We start from the raw sequence: 26,071 nt of genomic DNA, 5'->3' as shown, positions 1-26,071 counted from the left end.
GGCTTTTCCTTCACGTGAGGACAGCTCTCCCACACCCAGGGAGCTACTGTAAGCCCTTGATGGTTCCACTAGGGTGGGGTGTGGTTTACCCAGGAGGGATGGGGTCTATGCACCAACACTCAGGCAGTCTGCTCTGTCTGGGGCTCTGATCTTGTACCACCCCGCTCCCTGCCAGCCCAACACCTGGGACAGTGGGGCTAAGGCAGAGATCGTGCCTGCCTGTTTCCCAGCATGTAAAAGGGGAATATGTACTCTTCCCAAGGTAGTTCTGAGCGACAACACCTGCGGGTGCTTGGTTCCCAGAGCAACAGAAAACCCAGCTCCGCATGGGGGCAACGGGTGTGATACCCGTAGTGTTTCTTCAGAAGCATCAGATGGAGGGCTGGATCAGGGAGGTAAAACTTGAGCTGCGGGCCTTGAAGGGTTACAGAAGGGTACAGAGGCAGGACTGCTGCCTCCTTCAAGGTGCCCCCAGATGTAAAGCTTTTTCTCTCCATCCCCGCTAGGAACTTCTCATTTCCAGATCCCTCCCTTCTCTCTGCTCTTCCTGTCCATCTGTCCCCCTCCACTTTTTCCCTCCTCTCCTCCCCCTCCCATCTTTTCCCTCCCTCACTGCCCCACCTTCTCTTGCAGAACCCAGAGTGGATTGCTGGCCCTCCTGCGCATGGGCAGTCAGTGTCAGCTGGACTGAGGGTTGGAATCTCCAGCTCCGAGCAGGGGATTAGCCCCAAAGGCTTCTCAGCTCTGTCGCCAGCCAGGCCTTTAGCTCCTGCCCGGGGCCGGTGCCTCTGGCTGTGGAAGTGCAGTGTGGGGTCTCCCGGGAAATGGATCAGGCTGCTGCGGGAGGGCGGTCCGCGTGTCACAGACCACGAAGGCGCGAGTCAGCCTGTGTTCAGCTGAATTCCTTTGACCAGGCCTCTCTGACCGCGCCACCTGCCCCGGAGCCCCGGCCACAGCTGCCCAGGGCCAGGTGTGCACCTGCCGCCTCTCTCCCCAGCTGGGCTCCCCTCAGTCTGTGGCTGGCGTCCCCTTCCCCTCTCCCGCCCGCGAGTCCTCTCCTCCCGGGCTTCCTCTCCTTGGCTGCCGGCCCGTCCCCACAACTGGGCGGGATGCATCCCTGGTGGGCGTGGTCTGCGGACCCTTACAGGGCAGCTGGGGCTGGGGCTGGGGATGGCCTCTGAGCGGGGCTGCAGCCCGCGACTCCGGGTCTGCCCTGGTCTTCCTTTCCCGCTCCCTGAGGAACATCTCAGTGGCGTCTGCGCTGCTCCCTGGGCTGAGAGTCTCCGGCTGTAAAGCCCAGCTTCTGGTGGAGTCGGGAAAAGGGATCCTCAGTGCCAAGCGAGCTTCTGTCTCCTCCCTCAGTGTTTCTGCCTCAGGTAAGTACCTTGAACACTTTCAGGTGTTATGATGGCGGTGCTTGTTGATGTCATGTGTTTTTATAGTGCGAGGGATTACAGTGTTGAAAGCAGGGCTTGGTTCAGTTAAAAATGAGCTGAAGGCATAAGGCTGTGACATCCTCTTTCCTTCCCTCTCCCAGGGTGAAACGTATGACCATCGATTTTAAAAAGACAGTTACATTCCCTAACTAGCCCAGCCCAGCTTGGGTGTGTTAACAGGAACAGCACCACCAGAGGCGTTGGAGACCCAGGGACATTCCAGTCCTAAAGAGCTCCTGGCACAGTTTGGTTTGTTTTGGTTTTTTCTTTTTCTTAAATTGTGGGGCAGACTAAGTAGTATAGAGGGAAAAATAATTGTCAAGAAATATTTTTTCATATAACAGCTTTATTGTGACATTGTTCACACACCATGAAGTCCATCCATTTAAATGGTACAATTCAGCAGCTTTTAGCATATTCACAGTTGTGCAACAATTATTATTCCAGAACGTTTTCATCACATCAGAAAGACCAGTGGAAATGAATGACCTATCCACCCCTCCCCAGTGGTGGTTCTAAAGAAGTTTCTTAGGTCATATGGTAAGTCTATTCCTAGTTTTTGGGGAATCTCCACACTGTTTTCCATAGTGGCTGCACCAAACTGCATTCCCACCAGCAGTGTAGGAGGGTTCCCCTTTCTCCACAGCCTCTCCAGCATTTGTCATTTGTGGATTTTTGAATGACGGCCATTCTGACTGGTGTGAGGTGATACCTCATTGTAGTTTTGATTTGCATTTCTCTGATAACTAGTGATATTGAGCATTTTTTCATGTGCTTTTTGATCATTTGAATGTATTCCTTGGAGAATTGCTTGTTTAGGTCTTCTGCCCATTTTTGGATTGGGTTGTTTATTTTTTTCTTATTGAGTCGTATGAGCTGCTTATATATTCTGGACCCAGGAATCCCACTCCTGGGCTTGTATCCAGAAGGAAATCTACTTCAGGATGACACCTGCACCCCAGTGTTCATAGTAGCACTATTTACAATAGCCAAAACATGGAAACAGCCTAAATGTCCATGAACAGGTAACTGGATAAAGAAGATGTGGTATATTTATACAATGGAATACTACTCAGCCATAAAAACCGACAACATAATGCCATTTGCAGCAACATGGATGCTCCTGGAGAATGTCATTCTAAGTGAAGTAAGCCAGAAAGAGAAAGAAAAATACCATATGAGATCGCTCATATATGGAATCTAAAAAACAAAAACAAACAAACAAAAACAAAGCATAAATAAAGGACAGAAATAGACTCACAGAAAGAGAATACAGACTTGTGGTTACCAGGGGGGTGGAGGGTGGGAAGGGATAGACTGGGATTTCAAAATTGTAGAATAGACTACACTGTATAGCACAGGGAAATATACACAAAATGTTATGATAACTCACAGAGAAAAAAATGTGACAATGAGTGTGTATATGTCCATGAATAACTGAAAACTTGTGCTGAACACTGGAATTTGACACAACATTGTAAAATGATTATAAATCAATAAAAAATGTTTAAAAAAAAAAGAAGTTTCTTGGCTATTCTTGACCATAAATTAACTTGTTAAATTCCATGAAAAATCTGGTAGGAATTCTAATCAGAATTGCAATGAATTTGTCTATCAAAGTAGGAAGAATTAATGTCTTTATGGCATAAACTTCTTCTACCCATGAATATATCTGGGACCCTATATTTTCATCTCTCCAGAGCCTGGCCCATGGGAAGTCCTCACTAATTGTTGGGCTTGTGAATGTTGAGATTCTACACATCATTAGTTGCAACTGTAGCCTTTCACAGAAGAGAAAAGTAACCTCAGTGAAGCCAAGTGACTCTGATGGTCAGAAAGAGTGACAGCCAGTGCTGGATTGATCCAGTGGACTTGGTGCTTGCAACCAAAATTCTTCAGCAGCTACAGCTAAGGGGATTAGAGTGTTCTTTTATTTTATCTTAATGGCATTGCTTTTATTTTTACTTATTTTTTAAAATTATTTTTTATTGAAGTGTAGTCAATTTACAATGTTAGTTTCAGGTGTACAGCAGAGATTCAGTTATAAACATATGCACATGTATATACATATGTTTTAGATTGTTTTTACTACAACTCATTACAAGAAATTGAATATAGTTCCCTGTGCTATATAGTAGGTCCTTGTCATTTATTTTATAGTTATTAACGTGTATCTGTTAATTCCCCCTTTCCTGCCTGCTAACCACAGTTGGCTTTCTATGTCCATGAGTCCATTTCTAGCAGCACCGTTTTTCTTAGTAATATATGCTCTTTGGCTGCTTTCAGTTTCAGTAATTCCATCTGTGGTTTCTTTTCTTCTGGTGTTCTTTATGTGGTTTGTACACGTGGTAATAGAGATCTGTATTTGGGAGAACTCCAGGCTTCGTGTAGTCCCTGGTACAGAGTTCCCACTGAGTTGATGCTTGAACTGGGAAAAAAACATAGTAAATGTTGGAATTTCCACTATGGTTGAGACTTCCAGGTTTCTATAACCTGTTTAGCCCACCTTAATATTGGCTGCACCCATACTTGGTAATTTGGTGGAATTTCATGTTATGGTGGTGTAGAGACAGGGCCTTTTATGATTATTCTCTTTCCTTTTTCTAACACTCATTCTCCTGGGCCTCCCAGATCCTCCCCCAGCAGTGCCCAGGGCTGGCTTGGTGCTGCACTGAAGCAATATTTATTAATAAGGCCCTTTCCTCATCTCTTCTGAGCCTCCGTTTTTTTCTCTGCACAATGAGGGCTTAGACTAGATAAGTCCTTTTCAGTTTCTTTTAAAGCCATGTTTCCTTTGAGAAACAGAAAATGCAAATCACTCCTCCCATCCCAACACTTTAGATTTTGATACGGCCTCCAAGGAGTGACATAGCTCTTTGTGGAAAATTGATGTGATTGTGATTCCAGGTGGCACAGAAAGGACTCTTCAGAGATTTATTGCAGGGAGAGGGCAGGAAAAGAGAAGTATGTCCCACTTTCTAATGTGAGAACTGGAGCAGTGTCTTGGATTTAAATACGGTGTCTGACGTGTCCTCTCTAATCTTGCACAATGTGATAAACTTCTCTACCTCAGTTTTCCTTGATGTGTCAAGTTGGCGTGATGATATTTTAGGGCTTTTGTGAAACATTATGCACATAATCCATTTGTGTTTCGGTAGAAATAAGACCTCCTAGGGATTCAGGGATTTGTTTAAAAAAAAAAAATCTTGTCCATAGCACTCTTTCGGTGTGTATTTTGAATTTCCTGGAGGGTGAGGGTTGAGTCTAAAGTCCATCGTGGGACAGGTGGCCCATGGGTCTGTGTGCCCCAGATTGCCCCCTCCTCCCCAGTCCTCTTACTCAGTCCAGGATTAAGTTCCCTAGTAGATTTACACAGATGTCTTGTGGAAATGGCTTTTCATTTTATTGTTTCACCAAGAAGGGCTGCCATCATGATCTCTGTGGTCAGGTTTTGAAGGGCTGCCATCATGATGTCTGGTCAGGTGAAGGCTATGCAATTTGGAGTTTCTATTTAATAAAAAGAAAAATATTACAAATAGAAAATTAGAATAAGGATGATGACAGGGGCTCTTGGAAGTGGGCACCATTAGCTTTGTTAGCATCAGGTGCAGTGGCCTCTTGCCACGAGGACCCAGACTCTTGCTCTGAAGTTGGAGGGACCAGTGGGTTCAGTGGGAATGTTAACTGAGTGTATCTCATATGCTGGGCTTTGTCCTATTTTTACTGTGTGTTCCTTATTTGAGAGTGAGCTCATTTAACCTCAATAACCTCTTTAAAAAATTAGACTTTTTATTTTGAGATATAATGTAGATTCCCATGTATTTGTAAGAGATAATATGGAGAGGGCCTATGGACCCTTTGCCCAGTTTTCCTTAATTGTTCCATCTTGCAAGGTTGGGGTACAATTCATTATTGACTCACTAACAATTTGAGGTTTGTGTTATTGCCCTAATTTTATTCACGATTAAACTGGGGCTTAGAGAATCACACAGGCCTGACCAGGTCACCCACATGGTTAGTGTAGAGACGGGTGGAACGTGGGCTTGGGATTTCCAGGCAGTACCATTGTGATGGTCTGTGGCAGGGAGCAGCATTTAATTTGCTTGTTTATTCATTCATTCAACAAACATTATTGAGTAACCTCTGTGGGTCAGATGCTTTCATAGGGTTATCTGATTCTTCAGCAGTCCTGAGAATCAGGTAATGTTTATATTTTTAATCTGAGAAAATTAGCTCTGAGAGGTTATAACCCCCCCAAAGGAAATATAGCTCATAAAGGAGCAATAGTAAATTTGTACAGTCACCCCTTTTTATGCAGGTGGTACCCTAGGCATTTTAAATTTGCAAACTTCGGTAATCAAGATATATTCTTGTAAGGCAAGGATTTTTTTTTTTTTAATTGAAGTATAGTCTAGTTTACAATGTTGTGTCAAATGCAAGGTGTCTTTTGAATTTTGAATTAAAAAATATTTTTTGAGGAGGGTAATTAGGTTTATTTATTTGTTTCATTTTTTAAAATGAGGTACTGGGTTTGAACCCAGGACCTCTTACATGCTAAGCACGTGCTCTACCACTGAACTGTACCCTCCTCCCCAAGGCAAGTTTTCTTATCCATTATTCTGAAGCTTAGGAGTTCAAATAAATTGGATAGAAATCCAGATCTTTTGATCCTACTGTAGTTCTTTTCTTTATATTCTGCTGAAGGAGGTTGGGGAAAGCAGTTCCTTTGTTCATTTCTTTATTCAGCATTTTTGAGCAGTGACTTTGCATCAGGGCCTTGGTAGGTGCTTGGAAACAGAAAACAAGAAATGACCCTTCTCTGCAGGGGCAGGAAGCCTAGACCAAAAGCTGGGTAATGTGATCCGAGCTACGGTAGCCATGTGCAGACTCTGAGGACAAACTGTACTCCCGTATTTGCTTGGGCTTCCCTTGCCTTCTGGCTGGTACACACCAGGTCACCGCAACCCAGATGCGCCCGCAGCCCACAGCACAGTATGTACCTCAATCTCCTCTCCCCTCTCATCAGGGCCTGCAACATGAGCATCCCTGACTACGTGCAGTGTGCTGAGGACTATGAGACTCTTCCCGTTGTTGTCCAACCCGTGGGGATCATCTCAGATGAGAATTTCTTTTGCATCTATAAGCGAATCTCCTTGGTGAGCCAGATCAGCCCTTGCGGCTCCCAGTGGGCACTCTGTATCCACTACAGGCACCACTATGTGCCCGAGAATGGGTGAAGCAAATTCCAGACCCACTGCAAGGTCGTGGGCATTGTCACCATTACCGACTGCCTCTTGGCCAAGGCCTTCGAGAAGCTCCACGTGCAAAGGAGCTGTATGGCACCATGCTCTATGACTCTCAGCTCTTTGTCTTTGTGCTGCATGGGGAGGTGGCCGAGCAGCCGCGCACCGACGTGGCCTTCAATTTATGAGGACTGCAGGGTGGTGGAGAAGAGGATCGAGGACTTCACTGAGTCACTCTTCATCTTGCCCAAGTCCAAGTGGCTGGATGGTGCATCCGACAAGTCTGGGGACAAGATCCTCCTTCTCTGCATCCCATTTGAGAAGGAGGACATCATGGGACTGGACACAGAGAGCAGGAAAGTCTACCTGGATGCCCGGCCACCCTGGCTGTGTGCCGGGTTCCTTGCCTACATCCAGAAAGGGATCAGCAAGGAAGAGGACTCCTTTGTAGCCAAGGGTGGAGGGAGGTGCAGCCCGCCGGTTTACAGACATTTAAAAGTTAATCCACCTTCGTTTCAGAGAGATCCTTTTAGGGTTAGTGTGGACACTTACTCCCGTTTTCAGCCAGGACCTTGGTGTGACCCCTGGAGTTGCTGTCCAATAAAGTAGCCACAGCCACTGATGCTAGGAGAGCTGGGGAGGAGGCTGCTCTGAGCTGAGATGTGCTGTAGATCAAATGCACATCAGACGCTGAGACTTGTCTAGTAAAAAGAATATAAACTATCTTGTCATTTCCTGTATTGATTACATGTCAAAATGATAGCATTTTACATACAGTATGTTAAGTATGATCTGTTCTTAAAATCAGTTTCTAGTATTTGTTTTTTGTTTGTTGGTTTGTTTCTTTGTTTACTGTTTTAAATGTGGCAACTGGGTAACTTTCTTTACATGGCTCTCATTTCATTTATGTTGGGCAGCCTGTCTTGAGACAGTCTCATCCCTTTGCTTGTAGATGAGATTCTGAATCCCAAGTGGCAGAATGAGGCGCTGGTTGAGCTGGGGCTGGAGCCGGTGTCTCCTTCCTCCCAGGCCCAGCACCTGTTCGGCTCAGGCCCTGTCTTCATGCCCGACAGCCACCATGCCATGTTAGGACATCAGAATCACCGCCAGGGACCTCCGAATGAACTCCTTACGCAGGGAAAGGCATATCAAGGAGTATGGGACAGAGCAGGGAAATGTTCATTTTCATTTTGTCCCTGTGATTAAGTCAACGGCCCCACTTTGTCTCGGAAGTACAGACGAGCTCTTCTGGGCTGCCTACCCCCCCCACCTTCTGCTCTGTTTCCCCGTGTATCTATCGTGCTGTCCCTCGTGCAGAAGAGGGTGAGATGCCTTTGCAGAGAGGTGGTCCCCCTTTGCTGGGGAGAGTGAGGGAAGCTGTGTGCCCCTGGCCTACAGCCTCGGGCCTTGAGTCTGGAGAGCACTCATGGCGGTCCCACAGGTGACGGTCGGAGGACCTGGCACGGCTGCCGGGCCCACTGTGGAGGCGGTGCTCTGTGATTCTTGAACTTAACTAAGATCAGATTCTACTTTCTGGTTGTTGGTAAGTTGGAGGAGAAGATGCCAGAGAATTGATAAAAAGAAAGTCCAGACCAGCCCTGTGAGTGATAGGCACAGGGGACCCGAGTCCCACGTGTGTGAGGTGCCTAGCGGGCTCTGGATGAATTTTCTGTTCCTCCCGGACATACCTCTATGGCTTAAGGAAGTGGCAAGGCATGTCGTGGCCTGTACTTTTCCTCACAGGGCCCTGTGATCTTCATGCCCGCACTCCCCTTCTGCTACTTGGAGATGAGGTGTCAGGTTTAGGAGCCTGGGCACTGCTGAGGGCATAGCTGCCAGCACTGTGCTACACCGAGGCTGGCTCCATTCACCTCACATGTCACCTCCTGCTGAGCCCAGAGGCGTCAGTCAAGGTAAGTGCATAGGTGCAACATACGCAGAGACCACCTTCACCCCCTGGACAGACTGGTTGGTGAGCAATGGAAGCCTAGAGCCCTGCCCCAGCCCCCAGGCCAGTGCCTCCTCTTTTGTCATAGGAGGCACTGGTGACATTTTTGCTCAGCAACTGCTTGGCTCTGATTCTGCAGACCCACCAGAGAATGCCAGCTTTTTTTTGCCTTTTAAAGTCTGCCCTTGGGATTTGGCGGAGTAGCTGGATGTGTGCTTAGCCCATAGTGGTTGACTCTGTCACCATTGTTTACGCAGAACCTCGTGTACCAGGCATGGTTCTCGGCATCAAAATACAGCAGCGCATTAAACCTCCCTCCTGGTGCATCTGTCTGTTTTGGTACCATAAGAGCTCAGCCAGCATCTTAACGTCAGTGAGATAACACGGCCAGTGAGCTCGGGTCAAGCACGTTCTCCAGTCACATTTACTCCATTTTTGCTTTTACTATTCCACAGTCATTAATTTTTTAAACAATGCTTTGGTGCAGAAACAGCCTAATTCTCTCCTGCTACTCTTGGTGGAAGTGAGTAAAACTGTCCAGCCTGAAATGCGACCAGAATTTGTAGCTCAAAAGCTACCTAGACGCATCTAGGTGAAGTTTAGGTTTGGGGCGCTGACCATGTTGGGGTCCCCCATCAGCGCCACTCCCCTCAGGCCCCTGCCTTCCCTGGAGAAGGAAGTGAGGGTGGTTCTCACCATCTCCGCATCCCTGGCCTCACACACATAAATTCTTGTACATGCTGTCAAAATCATTTTTGTTCTTGTGTGTTTCTAATTTTCTCTTGTTCCTCTTTTCCTTTTTCTTTATTCTTTTTCTCTTGTACTGCCCAGTGAGCATGTTGTTGCGTCTGAAAATGTGGGCTGTGCACACCCTGCATTGGAAATAGCCAGATTGCCCTCCGTACTGTCTCCATCACTTTAAAAAGCAAAAACTTAACAGCTGCCTTGATCCATGTATTATCCTAGTCATTTTTTATTTTCTAATTTTTTGGAATATTTGCTTTGTTAGCACATCACCCACTGGTGTTTGATACCTGTTAAAATCCTTGCTTTGAGGAATCTGTTTGGTCCTCCTTATATTTGGTGACAAATGCGCCCTTATTAAGTTTGTTTGATTGTTTTGAAGAAGTGAGATGCAAATTCATTTAGGCGGCTGCTGAGGGATTCTTTTCATGGAGTATTTAAACTTGTAAAGTCAAATTCTGCAGCACCTTGCTCGATTCCTGCTTTTACACAAACGTGCTCTGCACGCGGTTCCTGGCTGCCACTGTGTGACGTGCATGATGGCACTTCTTGGCCGGTGGTCACTGGTGAGAAAGTGGCAGGCTCGTGGGTGAGCAGCTGCAGGGGATGCTGTTGGAGGAAGCAGTCACCGTTTTATTTATTTATTAATTTTTGCATTCAAATTCCTCGTGCCATTTACTTTACTTTCCCTTCATAAAGGTGCAGAAGCGGGTCTAAACTCCATGCCACTCTTTTGTTTCTTTTACGAGGCTGGTTTTTCTGAGTATCAGGACAACATGGCCTTCTCCTAAGTAGCTGGCTCACTTGGATCTGGTGCACACAGGGATTGCTTTAGGGGACCGTAGCTTCCTCTCTGTTCCAGCCAGTGGGCATTCAGAGCCGGGTCTGTGGCTTGCCTCAGCAACCGTGCAGGCCTCCCTGCCCCGGCCTTTACTTTTAACCCATGTTGGCAGTAAATATCTGACTCCGTGTCTGTTGCAGCTGACGTCCACCACTGACGGCCTTGTCGTTAGTTTGTGGTAGTGAGTCTCCAACTCCCCAGTCAACTGTGAAGGAAGATGTTTTGGCCGACCTAGGACCTTGGATTCTCACCCCCACCATGGTTCATCTCACTCGGTGGAAGGGTTTGGCCACCACCACTATGCTGAACATGAGGCCTTGTTTCTCCTTTCATGCTCTGGTCCAAATGTGGACACTTCATTTATCACTGAATTTGTCTCACTTGAGACAGGCCAGAATATCTGAATGAGTCCATCACATTCTGGGTGGGGAACAGAACAGAAGTAAATGTCACAAGTAGATGGAGTCTAGGCTGTCCGGGTTGGCAAATGCAGGCTGGGATCTGTGATGGCCGGGCTGTACCCTGGACACAGGACTTTCCCGTGGCTCCCGAGAGCCCAGGGGTTGGAGTGAGAACAGCCTTGCCTGGGTTCCTCCATCCTTTCTGGTCACTGGCGTGTGTGTCTGCTAACTAGGAACTCCCCCAGACCTCAGGCCCTTCAAAACTCAGACCATGGGAGAACCTTGAGTCCCTTCTCCTGGGCCTCCTTTGTGAGAATCCAGTGCCTTCTGAGGTGACCCGTGACAGGAGATGCCTCCCTCTCCAGGGAGCACCCTACGGAGGACTGTTAGTGTACCATGCTGTGAACTTGGGGGGTTACGGCCATGGTCCCTGTAGAACCACATTTGAGATGGGCTTAGCGATGGAAATAATAGTACTGATTCCAGGGCAGGGCTTGGGGGAGGGAACAGTGGAAATTGAATGTGACCTCAAACACATAGGTGGGTGCTGGGGCTGTTACTAAAATGGGGAGTCTGCGAGGTACCTGCCAGGAATCGAATTCCAGAGTAAATGGTGAACATGAGGCATTTTTAAGATGCCAATTGTCATCCAAGTTAGGACTTCAAAGAGGCAATCGGGTCTATGAGATTGGGGCTCAGGTGAAGGAGCCAGACTAGAGATACACATTGGGAGTTGTCATTCTTAGCTGGTGTTCACAACCTAGCATGTGAATTAGATCATCTCGAGAGCTGCAGACTGAGGCTGAGGGGGGGCAGGGCTGTGCCTGGGTTGGAGGAAAGCCCAGACCATGCAGCTTTGGTGTGTCAGTCAGCGGCATTTGCGATTTTCAGTATAATGCCATTTGTCTTTAAGGGGCCAGGCTGTGTGCAGGGCCAGCCAGGAAGAAATCTGAAGGGAGGGTCATGGCCACGTGTGTGTCTTGGGAAGATGCAGAGTCTGCAGGGTCCTGGAGGGTAGACTTCTTAGAAGCTGGAGTTGGAGTGGGGAGTGGGCAGAAGGTACTCACACTCACCTGTGAGGGAGGGGGGAGTCCTTGGGAGTCCCCACCCTACCGGACTCACTTTCCCATGAACAGAAGGCAATCAGACAGAGTATCTGAGGTGAGAAGGGATGGGTGCTGGGAGGGGAGCCAACCTGGGGAATGGTGCTTGGAAAGTTCTGGAATAGTCTCCCTGGAAAATAGAGTTAAAAATACCCAGAATCTTAAGAACATTGATAGTGACTGGGGAGGAGGCAGTTTTTCTGGCCTCTTAAGGGTAAGGCATGTATCCGGGGATACACAGAAGAATCGGGCAGTCTGTTCCGTGGTCTTGATCCTTACCTGGGGAACAGTGCAAGTTTAAAGGGGGAGAAGGGCAGCGGAGGGAAACTAGCCAGGCCCCGTGTCAGGTACCAGTCGGCCGCCCTACTTGCATGTTGCATTCACATCCATGCCTCCCAGGTGGGCGGTGGCAGCCCCCTTTTGCAGATCGGGAAGCCTTCTCAGAGGGTTAAGGAATTGGTCCGTTTAGTGGCTAGTAAATGTAGCAGAATTCAAGCAAGGCCTTGTCAGACTTCAAGGGCATGTTTTCTCTACTAATTCCGGTACCTCCCTGTTGAACCTGGAATGGTGAATTGGGTCAGTTTTGGAGCCTTTCAGAATAAGTACGATTTAAGTGCCTCAGGACTGTTTCACAAAGCTCAGCGTTCTTTGATTTTTCTGAAGCACCTCAGTGCTTTTCGCCCCACAGTTGTTAGGTTTTACTCCTTTCTCGATGACGTGGTTGCAAATGAAGTACAGGTGCAAAACCAGACTTAGCAGCTTCTGAAGGGAAACTCTCCAGTTCTCCCTTGATTGGCTTTCTTCCATGGGATGTAACTGTGCTGCAGTGTAGGCCAGAGCTTTACTTATGGAGTGAGGGTTTAATATCCAAAGTTAGCATAAAACGGTCAGATGAAGAAAATCGACGTTGACAATTTATTTTTGGGTTTCATTAGTCAAGATATACTATCAGTTAATGACCCATATAGCAAATGAAATTGAGTACAGAACATTGCATTTCTTACTTTCTATTTAGAGTTCTCTTACAGCATAAGGATGCCTGCTTTGGAACATCAGCTCCACCACCACGGCACCTATCACTGTGTTGTTGTGATTGCATTTACGCAGTGAATGTAATCTGGGCTTCCTCAGCCCCAAACAATCCAGTGCAGAATCACGGGCTGTAGCCATCTCTTAGTCACGCAAATACTTCTAAAATTATATGATGCCAGAAAAGAAAGAAGAGAGAGATGGCCTTTATCAAAGTTCCTTTCTATTCTAACTGCAAACTGTTGTTGAGCAGCTCTGGTTTCCTTTGGATATGAATATATACATTTCTTTGCATGTAACCTGGGTTTTGGACTAGAACACAAAGCTCTTGCTGTCCACAAGCCACAAAAATAGTAGCCAAATTGCACACGTGTGAAATAGTTTATACTTTTTTCTGAGAAAGAATCCTTGAATTTGGGACTTGGGCTGTGATTTTTGCTTCCCCCACCCCTCTTGTAATCTCTCATTCCTTCCCACATGGCCCCCAAGAGGTCGTGGTCTGAAAGGAGCAGGCAAACACCCAGTTGGTCTCCATGAAGTGCTGATGTAGAGGGAGCCCAGCCAAGACGTAAAGGACATTATCAGAGAGGACTTCCTGGAAGAAATGGGCTCTACTTTCAGTCGTAAGGACAGAGTAAGAGTCAGCCAGGAGAAGGAGTCAGGAGTCTGGCTCAGGTGTCAGGGGCTGCCCGAGCAGAGGCCTGGAGGCTTGTGTGGTGGGAACCCAGGGAGAGTGCCATGTGTGGTCCAGGGTGGAGTGTGCCCCTGCTGGGAAGGACACTGGAGAGAGCCTGGGGTGAAGGGCTTTGGAAGAGTTTGGGTTTTACTTGAACAGACACTGGAGGCAGTGAAGGATGTCAGCAGGAAGTGACCTCCAGGAAAGGTACTTCTGGTTTTGCTTCTGATATTCTACAGACAGAAGGGTCTGGTCAGGCAAGAGCAGGTCTGTCTGTTCCTTTGAGACCCACCCCATCATTCATTTATTCATAACACGAGAACTTCTGTGTGTCTAGGGGAGAGAGGGTGGACCCACATTAGTAAGCAAAATGTATTTGCTTCTTGTGAGCTTAGCAATGTCAGAAGTTGACTTAGCCTAGAATGTTCTAGGAACAGAGGAACAAGATGCGGAGGTTGGAGGGAGGGAAGGCTTCCTTGGGAAACAGTCAAAATGAACCTGGGGGCAAGTGGGAAGTAGGAGCAGGTCAGGGGGCCCCTGAGGTCACTGGGGACCTGTACTGAGGTGAGGCTGGGTGAGCAGTGTTGGGGGCGGGGCTAGAATTCCACCAGGGAGCCTCTGAAGGGTTTGAAGTGGGGTGATGTAATCAACTTTGTGATTTGGGAAGGCTGCCGTTGCTCTGTGTGTGTGTGTGTGTAGCGGGGAAGAGGGAGAGGGTGCCACCAACTGGGGGGCCACTAGAAGACCATTCACAGGCTGGGAGAGGGGCATCGGGGCTGCTTGGGGATGGCAGGGGCAGTGTGGTTGCCGGATTTCCTTCTGGGGAGGGCTTGTTATCGGGGACGCCCTAGAGGCGACTTTTGGCTGGAAGAAAACAGATGGAGGCCGCCAGGTGGACTTTCCTCTTCTCTCCTTCCCTGCCTTGTGTGATGATCTTAGCTCAGCCAACTTTTGGAACAGAAGAGGTAAGTTCTAGGGTAGCCCAGGTCTTTGTTGTACTCGTTCGAGTGAGATCTGATAGGATTTAGATTTGTGTTCAGATCTGCATGTTCACTTAGCTAGAAACGTCCGGTCATTTCGATTTCCATAGGGGTATTTATTCTTGATAAAGTTTGCTGTCTTGGAGAGAGGAAATTTAATACAGCTTTTGACTTTCTCAAAAAAAAATCATATCTTTTAAGAACATTAATATTCAAAAGAATAGGAATATATAAAAATGATAAAGTAAGGCTTTGGTGTAGTTTCTTTCATTTCTGAGCTAATGTGGAGTTAGAGCCTTTGCATTACTTAATAGCACATACTTGTCAGTATTTAAAGAGCTGTTAGTGAGCGCCCCAGGCCCCACCTCTCAAAGCATCGTTAAAGTTTGCTCTGAAATAGTGAGGTCATAAAGGTCTTGTTTGCAGATATCAAACAGTTGGTTTATACTACACAGCATAGCCCCATTTATAAAACAATAATAGGTTCAAAATTAAGAAAGTGGAAGATAATTGATATTTTTAAAGCTGAAACATAAACTTTCTTGTGCTAATGTTGCAACTGGAAATTTTGAAAAGAAAAATCCTACTGTAATAACATCTACGTGGAATACATATATGAGTTTCATGTTTGAAAAGTAACTGTGCAGTGGTTTTTGAAGTCAGGGGCATTCCAGCTCAGATACTGGCAGTGATGGTTGCTGGTTTTCAATGGAAGAGCCTAAATTTGCCTTCTTAGCTTTTTTTTTTTTTTTTTTGTAGTGAGAGGGTTGAGTAGTGCTTTGCCAGCATGATTTTGGCGCAATTTGAGGACAGATGTCGTGTACCAGCAGTGAGATATTTCCATGCATTTAATTTTCCGGACATCACCAGGGCACATGTGGGGTTTGTGCATGCAGGCTGGGATGCTGCAGGACTCCCTAATCCATCACCGTTATGTCCTGGAGCTGCTCCGGTCAGTGAATGATTTTCTGTGCCTTGGAGGTAAAGTGGTCTGATGCAGATGATCAGATATGTAGTTAAAGTGCTATTACTTGAAATAAGAGAAACCTAGAAACATGGCTCTAACAATAGAGGATGAGGGAGGAGAACTGGGTGAGGTGTTTGCAGTGGGGAGTCTTCTCAGATGACTGCCTCACTGTGATTCCTGCCAATGTCCGCCCCAGCCCTGCACGGTAGTCCTGCCGAAGCAAGCATGCACTTTGCTCAGAAACGCACTGAATTTCCTTGCGCCTCTGTTTGTTGGTTTTTTTTGAAAGCACATCTTGCCCTTTGCTTAAATGCCATCCCTGCTAGTCACCTCTTACACTCATCCTTCTGGACCTCGTCCATACATAGCTGCTGAATGCATCAACAGTATGTAGTATCTCCATGTAGTGGAACATTATTCACACGTAAGAGTGAATAAAAAAAATAAATAAAGAGGAAAATGATAAAGGCCACTTGTTCTGGGAAGTCCACCCTGACTTCTCAACCCACCCTTTTCCCTTTGAAACCCAACCCCTTATGCTCCACTCTACTCTTTTTGATAGTACTTACCACCTTCTAATAAACTTTAACGTTTTCAAAAAAAAAAAGAGAGAGATGCTGATACCCCTTCAACATGGACAAGCCTTTATAACAGCATGTTAAGTGAAAGGAGCCAGACAAAAACGGCCACATATTGTTGATTCAGTGATCTGAAATGCCCAGAATAGGCACATGCAGAGGCAGAGAGCAGGTGATGGTTGCAAGGGGCTGGGTAGAGGGGGGTTACGGAGGGACTGTTAGTGACAGGGGGTTTCTTTTGGGGTGATGAAGTGTCCTGGAAGTGGATGGTGATGAGGGCTGCACAACCGTGAGTGTGCATAAGACTACTGATCTCTGTCTCTGGGAGCACCTGTGGTTGGGGCAGCTTTATTTTCTTCTCACCCTGCAATGTGAAGAGTCATCTTGTGCTGAGGCCATTCTACTCGTGTGAGTGGTGAGACTCCGAGACTTTGCAGAGTCATGTTTCTTATTTTCCCCTTGCTGAGTGTAGGCAAAATAGGTTTAAGCCTGAGAAAGTGCTCCATCTGCAGAAATGTCTTTCAGTTTTGCATGGTGTAAAATTCTTGACAGCTTTTTCATCGTTGAGGACAGACTTTGGGGGGAAGTAACCCATGAAGCCTTGGTAAGACCTGGAAAAGCCGCGCTTCCCTCCCTGACAAGGGTGGAGTTTTAACCCCCGTTCAGGCAGTGAAGGGCCCAGACCCGTGAACGGAGTTGACAATCGTGAATATTTACGTGTATCCACTGCTTCATCTTGGATATTAATTTCAAACTGAGTCAGTTTGTGGCGGCAGCCTCATCCTACATCAGGAATTTATAGTATCTGCTCTTTGAGGTGAAGACCAGACAGACTTGATTACTTAACAGTCTCACTTGAATTGATATCTCAGATTCTTTGTCAAAATCAAAACAGCAGAAATACAGAGGTTCTTTAATGCCAATGTGACCTGGAAAGGGTTTAGTCTCTGTGCCTCAGTGGCCTTATCTGCGGGTGGGGAAGATGATAACAGTGCTTCCCTCAGAGGGGCTGGTTAGAGGAGAGTGAGAAGCACAAAGGGAGGACTTACAAATAGATGCTCATGAATGACCGAATTTAGTGCTCTCAGCCTGGTGAAGCCTCAGGGGCAGAGATGTCAGAACAGAGCAGTCCTAGCCAGAGCTTGATCCGTGTTGGTAGCTGTTATGATCACTATCACCACTGTGGGTTATCAGGTAGTTTTAAGACTTGGTAATATGAATTCATGAATAATGTTATAAGACTAGACATCTCAGATCCAGTTTACATATTTCTCAAGATTTCCTCTGAGAAATGGATGGTTTTTTCCCCATCTTAAATCTGAGTTCAGTCCCTAAAAAAATTCTGTATTCCTCCATTTTTTTGATTTAATTCTCCATTTCTTAAAAAAGGAAGTTTTTAAATGTAGTTAGTGGGGACTGAACTGAGGGCCTCATGCAAGCTAAGCACATACTCTCCCAAATGAGGTATAATCTCCCCCCTGATTTTTTTAAAATTTACTTTCTTAGTATTCAGAGTTTAGAGGCCTCTAATTCTTTTTCTGGAGACTTGTCCATGAACCTGTAAATCTAACTAATGGACAAAACTTAGTTTATTAAAAAAATAAATGAATATTCTGCAATCCATCCGAAAGGAAATGCTCATTGACTTAAAATGTTTCTCCTTTAAGGTGATTTCTCCTTTTTGGTCTAGCTCAATTTATTAACAGATATCCTCATCATCATAATGAGCAAACGCACTCTGAGTGGACACCTACCTAAGGCTAAAATGCTTTCCTCATGTTTTACTTCATAGCAGGTGTTTGAGGGTAGGTTTCAGTGTCTCCTTTTTTGCAGCTGGGGGATTGAGATATGTGGCAGCTTGTCCCAAATCTCACGCAGCTGGCGCTGGCAGGCTCTGTGCTGGAACCCAGGCTGCACAGGATGCATTCTTAATTGCTCCTCTAATCAGCCTCCCGTTGAGTGGTTACCCGAACTCCTGTGACTCCATAAATGACCGATTTTAGTGATCTCAGCCTGATGAGGCCTTCAAAGGAGAGACACCATTGAGAATGTGAGACAGAGTGGCATAAATTAAAATTGTACATTTTCACAAATGTTTAATTCTCAGGTAGTGACATAAAAAGTTAATTTTTATTTATTTTAGTGCTCTGTAAGCACTAAAAACAAAACATTAAAAATAATTATAGTGCAAAAGAGAAGTGGGCTTTGAAAGTCCAACCACTGCTAATGATGTTACTTGTTTTTCTATAGTGGCCCTTATTGACAGAAATACTTACAAAGACTGAATTCGTTTTATGTACTCTTAAAATGGAAGAAAAGATTGACAGTGAATATTTTAAGCAAAATCTTTATTCTTTTCTTTCCTGATGATGAATGTATAAGTTGTTTTCATGGATTAAGTACATTTCCTGTATTGTGAAATTTGAGTAATATCGTTTAACTTGTCTGACTGTGAGAGTTAGTAGCCTTGTATACAAAGAACCCAAGAGGTGCTTAGCAAAAACGTGCTGTCAAAATGACAGATATTTTAGAAGGATCAAGTCTGAATACTAAAGAGTGTGGCTTATTACTGATGCATATTTAATATGTATATATATGATATATATGAATATGGCTTAAAGTAACAAGGATTCATTTTTTTTAGTGCACTATGAAGTTTTAATGAAATCTGTATCATTCGAGTGAGACAGGGACTAGTTAAATTGCCTTAAACAGATGACCTTGAAGATTATTTACACAGAATATGTATTGTTACAACTCAGATTTCATGTTGCCGTGTAACCATCCACTAAGACATTTAAATTCGTGGGATTCTGACCAGATTCATTAAGTTTAGAAAAATCCACATTGACCATTTTCAGGGAATAAGCTTCTGTCTTTTGTGATTAAAGAAAGTTTTGATCTTTTTTCCTGCACTCTTAACAGGTTTAAAATACCAAAACATTGATTTGACATGTCACTTTTTTAATAGAGAGAATAAAGCTCATGCTGTTTCACTATGTAAATAAATGTTTTTGTATTTCAACAAACTTGTATGATTTCCTGGCTCTTTGAGAAGTATGTTGCAAGATACTTAGATAACCTACTGTTGGAAAAATACAGACGTGACTTTTATGAATATAGGCCTAGTACAGATCTGTTGGTTTTTGCTACATTGGAAGACATGAGGCCTAGGAGAGCTTTGCTGCCGATTGCGAGGAGGACATATCCAAGTTCTCAGTCTCCCCTCCTGTAAAATGAAGTGGCTAGACTGGATTCTTTCCTCTTCTAAGATGAGTTTCCATGGGCCTGTGTCTTTTGTTTATATTCAGGAGTATTAGCAATATCAGATTAAATACTGAGTACCCCTCCCTTCCCCAGAAGCAAAGTGCAGTATATGCTACAGTAGCTTTTAGTTACCTGATTCTCGTTTCTGATAGTACAGGCATTTTTTTGTGTTGCATGTTTCCTGGCAACCTGGAAGGTCTTTTTAGCCATAGGTGGCGCTGTTGCACCTTCTTACAGTCTTAATTTTCCTGTTTGTAAAAGAAGGCTTAAACAACGTGATTTTATTTTGATTTCTTTGCTTAATGCTTCAGAATAGCACAATGTCCATTATGTCTGTCTACCTGGAAAAATTATTCTGCTTATATTTTAGTTTTATTCTGTCATCTCGCTGTGAACATTTCAGACTTGCTGTGTAAACAATGACAAAACCGGAATTTTCTTCCAGTGTTAGAAACCAGTGAGCCGGGAACTTATAAAGCAGCTAGTAGCGGCCTCTGGAGCACCTTAAAGATGAAAAGTGTACTGAGTTCCCTGAGTATTGACCCCGCCACTGTGTATTAATTGGTGGGAGGAGATTTGGTACATAAACGAAGGTGTGTAGTGTTTTGACTTGGGTTTGTGTGCACGCGCTGCCACTGAGCCACATGAGCCTGAGTCAGTTTGTTCTGAGTTTTTCCCTCGTCTGTGAGTTGGGGACGCTCGTATCTGCTTTGTAGAATTGTGAGAATTAGAAATTATGTAAAGTGTTTAACACAGTGGGTATGTCAAGAGGGCTCAAAAACTTTAGCTGCTGTTTTGTGTGAAGCCATCATTTGACGGTCTTTGGCAACTAATAAGAAACAGGAAAATAAGAAAAGCTTGTTTTATGATGAAAGATATTTGAGGAGGTTCCATAGTTCCTATACCCATAATTTAGCATCAGCAGTGTCAGGACCATTACACAGTCACCCTGAACCAATGTTAAGCCACAGAATTTTTTGTTACTTCATATATGTTGGGGCTTAAGGGGATCCAATACTTATACATATGTTGTCTCCAGCAGCCAACTGAGAGATGACACAAAAGAGTAGGCAGGCGTTAAATGTCCTCTTTGTTACTGATGAAACCATGTTCTCCATGAACTTCATGGCTGTGGGTAAATGAGTGTCATGATACTGTGTCCCAGAAGTAGAGACTTACCCTGTCCCAGGTATCTCTGTGCCACAGCGAGCCTTCCCTTGAAAGGATCTGCCCCATCATGCACAGTGATGTCCTGCCATGGAGCTGAGCATCCCGGGTGCTTCCCAAGGGTGGCCAACCCTGGAGGGAAAGGAAGGGTTTCACATGCCCTGCTTGTCTCCCTGGAATCACACCTCACTCTGTTAGTGTGAGGAGGGCTAGCTGTGGGCAAGGGGTCAGGGGTGTGAAGGGAGATGCACTCTCCATGGCCCAGAGTAGAGGGGAGGAGGCATCCCCTCCCTCAGTTTAAAGACGTGGTGGGATGGAACAGAAGGGTGCACCCCAAGAGTTTATAAAAGGAGAAATAAGGATTTTCTTTGGGACTTAGACTAGCCAGGAAACACAGAAGATGATTAGAAGGGAGACTTGTAAACCACTGTAATATTAAGTTGACATTTGTTGAGCACCAAAAATGTGCTACATTCTTTTCTGAGCGTTTTACAGAAATGTATCCTTCAATCTTCTCAACAAGTGAGTAAGAAAAGATTGATTGTTATCCCAGCTTTACAGTGTGGAAATTGAGGCACACAGAGGTTAAGTTGGCCAAGGTCACAGAAATAGTAAGTGGCAGAGCTGGTATTTAAACCCTGGCTGTCTGGTTTTGAGGCTCACAGAGACGGGCTTTGGGAGTTTAGATGTATCTGCATGCCTTGATCTGTGTACGTCTGTGCATCCGTTAGCCCAGAAAGGACAGGGAAAGGAAAGTCACACAGGTGCTCACAGTCGTGTCTCGGCCACTGTCCACGAAGAGTGCACCGTGATTAGCGTTGTTTTCCAGGCAGTAGATCTGTTCGTATAACAGAAATTTAGTCCTTTGAGTTAATCTAGAAACCCTTCCTGCTCTACTTCTGTCCATGCTTGCCATGTGACTGCCTGCCCGTGATTGGGCCGTTGAGGAGAAAATGTACTCATGGTTGAACTCTGATATTGCAGTCTAGTTCATAGTTTCACGTCTTCTGTTACAGTAATAAGTTAAGTTTCTGGTTTTCTTGCATCAGTGTCTCATGCGTTTGGTTAATGTGCAATCAGTCCATGGGAGCCCAGGGGTGCTGACTGCATAATTTTTGAGCACGTTGTGGCACTTCTACCCGTGCAGACCTGACTGGATGATGTCCGCCTTCCGCACTTTTTTACCCCAATATCAGGGTCCTATCCCATCCCCGGATGTGAGGCTGGAAGCTTTCTGAGAAGGCCAGTCAGAGGCCAAGTCCACCAATCAGAAAATGATGAACTACCTCAAAGTGGGTTTAATAGAAGAAAAGTGCTTCCAGGTAGTCCGATGGGCTGTTCAAGTCCATTTGGTGAGAAGCTGTCCACTGTCTGTGGTTGAGCTGCTTCTTTGCTGTTGAAAAGTCTGGAGTAGATGAAGGGATTTTAAAAAGCAGAAAGGAGTGATTTCAGGTGGTACCTCCACACCGGGGAGAAGTGATGGATGACCGCCTGTGTGAGGCATAGACAGAGTCCTACAAACTTCATAAAACAGCTTCAAATGATCTTCCATCTGAGTGCACTTCATATGGGGTCCAGTTCATCACTGGTCACACTGAGAGGGCAAATATTGATGATGGCAGAAAGGACACAGAGGCATCAAATATTTCTCAGTCATGTTCCCTGTTTAAAGGATGTGGCACAGTGTAATATATTTGAGCTGGTTTTTCACTGAACAATTTTTGTGTTTTCTGGGACTCCCCAGTGCCCCAAGGTTCCATGCAGCTGGGTGTCCCCTCAGTGCAGCTCCGTCAACGGTTGCCCTGGCCAGACGTGGTGTCACGGGGAGCAGGACGGTCAGAGTCCCCAGCTCCTCTGAGCTTCGTCTCCTCATCCACAGTGCCGGGTTTCTCATCCATGCCTACTTATTAGGGTTGCTGAGAATCACACGTGATGGTTATCAGGTGTGATTTGTGGTTGTCTCTGTGATTGGCATATAGTCAATATTTGATAGAAACACTTGTTTTTTAATTGTAATTGTGGCTCCTAGATTGCAGTGGTTTTTAGTCTGCATTTTTTTATAACTTTATTCTTATTTTTAAATATGCCCTTTTTTTATTTATTTTTTTAGAGGTACTGGGGACTGAAGCCAGGACATTGTGCATGCTAAGCAGGTGCTGTAAACTGAGTAATACCCACTCTCCTTGTCTGCACTTAAAAATACATATTGCAATACACAAAATAGCTCTTAAACACCATCATGGGACATAGTCTGTATAGGCAATTGAACAAGTATACTATTTAAATAAGAATAAATGCTGTTGGGACATACCTTTCTGAATCTGTTAATGTGCTTAAAAACGATCATAGCAAGTGATAAACACGAGACTTGGATCCAGTACTTCCTAGGGTCTATTTTGCCATCATGAGAAATTACATTCTACAGAGAAGGCTAATTGAGTCTCTTTGATATTTGGATGGTTTAGCAGATGATCAAGGCTTTTAAAAGCTGGCAGTTTTGTATTTTAAACTAACTACAAAGTTATCTTCTAGAAGTTGGAATTCCTAAACTTGTGAAGTGCCCAATAATCCTGGGGGTATATGTCTGTTTCTGTGTGAACGTTTGTGTGTGTGATTTCAGGAATGTAGAAATAAGTTCCATATGGACTTCTGATACCTTTCTCCTCCAGTTCAAGGTATAGGCATATATTTACACAAATAAATTGATTTTCTTTTTTCATTTTGCATATTGGTGGGAATAAGAGGTTGCCATACTTGTTTCAGAAGGGTTGGGGAGCATGAGCTTAGAAAACGGGGGGAGAAAGAGGCAGGGAGGCGCTTCACACTCTGTGCAGGATATGAGAAACAGTAGCTTTTCTTTTCTCTTTTCTTCTAAAGCAAAATGGCACTGAATTGCAACATACTATTACTCAGAATTGCTTTTCTAATCAGATACAAGTGCCTCAGATTTTTCAAGGCAACATGAATGATGAAATGTGTTTTAACATTTATCTTTAAAAGTAGTTTTATTTTTCAAGGAAAAGGCTATAGCCTGTTCTTTCTTCCAGCGGCAAAAGAAATTCTCATTGATCTATGTACATGATCTATGTGCTTAGTTTCTTTGGGGTATTTTGGTTTTTTTAAGTGCTTGTTTCATTGTGGTGTGAATGAATGTTTAAAATTTTTGGATTTTCATCTTTAGAACATGCTGATTTATCAGAACTGTTAAAAACCTGATTGTTCTTTGGTCGTTGTTTGGTGGGGCACCCTATTGAATTCTGTTATGTGTTAAAGAGGGAAATTCTTCCTCTAGCGTGCATATCATTAAGTGAATGGCTTGCAGTGTGCCTTTAAAATTCATTGAATGCATTGATCATGTTTGTCCAGTGAATTTTGAATTGACTCATAGTATTACTTTCTTTGTTTCTGTGGCTTTTGCTCCTCTCCACAAGAATTTGAATTCCCTGTTGCATTTTGTTTACGTGTTCTTAACAGGGGAAGATATTTTGAATTTTTTACAGAGGTGGGTTTTCCTATCCCCTCTGAATGCCTTCTGTAATTGATACAACAAAAATCTGTTATTGCAGTGCTAAATTATTTCATAAACTATTTTTTGGCTTAATCAGAAACAATGACAAAGAGTGATAATAAAAAATACGAAAACCTTCTTTCCTTTGAAGAATATAAATCAGGTGGTTAGGCTGACTCATGCTTTGTGCCTGACACACTTACTCTCATGTCATTGTGTATCATGATTCAGAGATGGAGATAGTTTAGGTTTATAGATTTTTAACATTTGTGTTGAATTCTTTCTTCAGGCTGATGTTTCCTTTTGGGTTTGTGGAATGTGTAGAAGAAGGGAAACAAATGCTTTTTTTTTGTTTTCAGGAGGCCTGAGTTGCTGATGAGAAAAGAGTTGAGGGTGGGCTGAGGATCAGAGTGACACTCCCTCTCCTCCCGGCTGAAATTGATGAACAATAAAATCAATTAAGTGTATCGGTATTTGACCAATTGAAGTTAGAGAGCTCAAACTGGCTAGTTATGCCCAATGGAAAGTATTGAATTCACCTGCAGAGTTAGGTGCTTTACCAAGTAGAAGCAGCTTAGAGCAATCAGAAAAATCTGTCCTATGATGAGCTATAAAAAGTATATAATATCTTTTATTTCTGAAACTTTTCTAACTTAAGTTGTGTAGAGCTAAAATTAAGTTTCAAGCACCAGGAGTTATGAGTGTGGTTGATTCTGTGGGATCGTTATTCAGGGATGTGCATAGACCCTTCTAGAGTGGCTGAAGCTGGCAGGAAAAGACCCAAAACCAGGATTTGTCATCCTAGGGTATTCTCCATAATGATTCCATGTGGGAGCCCTTGATTGGGTTAACAAATTGTAGCAGACCCAGGCCGCCTGTCAACTTTAAGAAGAAAAACTATGCTTAGTAACTGCTTTGCAAGCAAGCGCCTGTGCATCCTCACTCCTGTCTCCTTGCCTTAAAAAGCAGAGACATTGCTTTGCTTGCATAGTTGAGGTTTTAGATAGCACTCTGCTCATTGCAAAGCAAGGACCCAGGACCGCAGCTATAAAAGCTGGGCTTGTATGCTGTTAGATAGCCTGTTATCCCCAAAACAAGGACCTGGCTGGTCTGGTGGTCTGCTTTGTAATTCACATATCTAAAGAATGTATTTTGTTCCCCTCACCCCATGACTTCCCTAAAGATACACTAAGACATTGTACTCATGGTGGATTCTATAATCTCTGTCTCATCCACTTTCCCCAAGTTCCTGCTTACTATCACACAACTGTTAATGACTATTTCTTTGATTATACACAATAAATATGGGAGCATTTGAGAGGCTCGTGGAGTTGGCTCCCTACTCCCTATCAATTGCTGGACTTTTTCCAGTCTTGAATAATCATTCCCTGTCTGTAAGATTTCTGCCAGCCAGAACCCACAGTTCCAGGTGAGAAGGATGCAGGTTTATCTCTCCTACCCGAGGGAGAGAGAGTAGAGAATTGAGATCTGCTTCCTTGTGGTCCCTTCCTGCCCCAGGGCCACTCCAGTTCACCTGCAGCTTTCTGGCCTCTGCTCACAGGGCCTCTGTCCCAGGACTGACTGCAGCCTTTTCTTCCCTGGTCAACATTTCCTGTGCCTTTCAGAAGTTGGTCTCTTCTCTGCAATTGAACCCTGGCAGATGTGATGGTGGTCAGCGTGCTGGGGGGCAGTCACTTGGGGCTCCCAGGAAACATGCTGATTCTCCTGAGTCTCTCATTCGGGGTTACAGAACTGTCGTGCACCGGAGGAAGCCCATTCAGGTGAGGTCAATACAGCATTGCATCACTTTCATTTTTTATTTGAATTTTCAGTGGAGAAATTATTTGTAGCTAACTGTTCCAGATTTTTGGCCTCCTGCTTTCGTCACCACCATTTCCTTGTTGGCTCTGGTGCTTGTTTTAAGAACCAGGTTTCTTCTCTGGTCATTTTTAGCAGCTGGGCTTGCCGAATCCTTGATCTTCATTTGAAGCAGAATGCTTCTTCATGATGTCAAAATGATTTTCCTATTTCTGAATATTTCGTGTACACTCAGCAAGTGTTTCAAGTGAAATGCTCTTGCCCAATTTCAGTTTACCCACATTTGATGATTTCCTGCTTTCATGCTGAGGGCAGTTTCTTCTTCCTGTAATAAAAATTAGCAATTTGCATTTACTATGGGAAGG

General features: G+C 44.6%; 1 long non-coding RNA gene across 3 annotated transcripts in view; it reads left to right on the top strand.

The window, feature by feature from the left end:
• The first annotated feature begins 708 nt into the window (after window positions 1-708).
• LOC135320598 (uncharacterized) overlaps window positions 709-26,071 on the top strand; it is a 61,038-nt gene continuing 35,675 nt past the window's right edge. For 2 of the 3 annotated variants that reach the window (XR_010379805.1, XR_010379803.1), the window contains exons 1-3: window positions 709-1,376; window positions 1,538-1,976; window positions 25,450-25,669. This is a non-coding gene — a long non-coding RNA (uncharacterized LOC135320598). The remainder of the gene's footprint in view (window positions 1,377-1,537; window positions 1,977-25,449; window positions 25,670-26,071) is intronic. The other variant, XR_010379804.1, reaches the window with a different exon arrangement.

This window comes from Camelus dromedarius, unplaced genomic scaffold (genome assembly GCF_036321535.1).
Source record: "Camelus dromedarius isolate mCamDro1 unplaced genomic scaffold, mCamDro1.pat HAP1_SCAFFOLD_50, whole genome shotgun sequence".
Classification (NCBI taxonomy): Eukaryota; Metazoa; Chordata; class Mammalia; order Artiodactyla; family Camelidae; genus Camelus; species Camelus dromedarius.
This window is presented reverse-complemented; position numbering and strand designations above follow the sequence as displayed.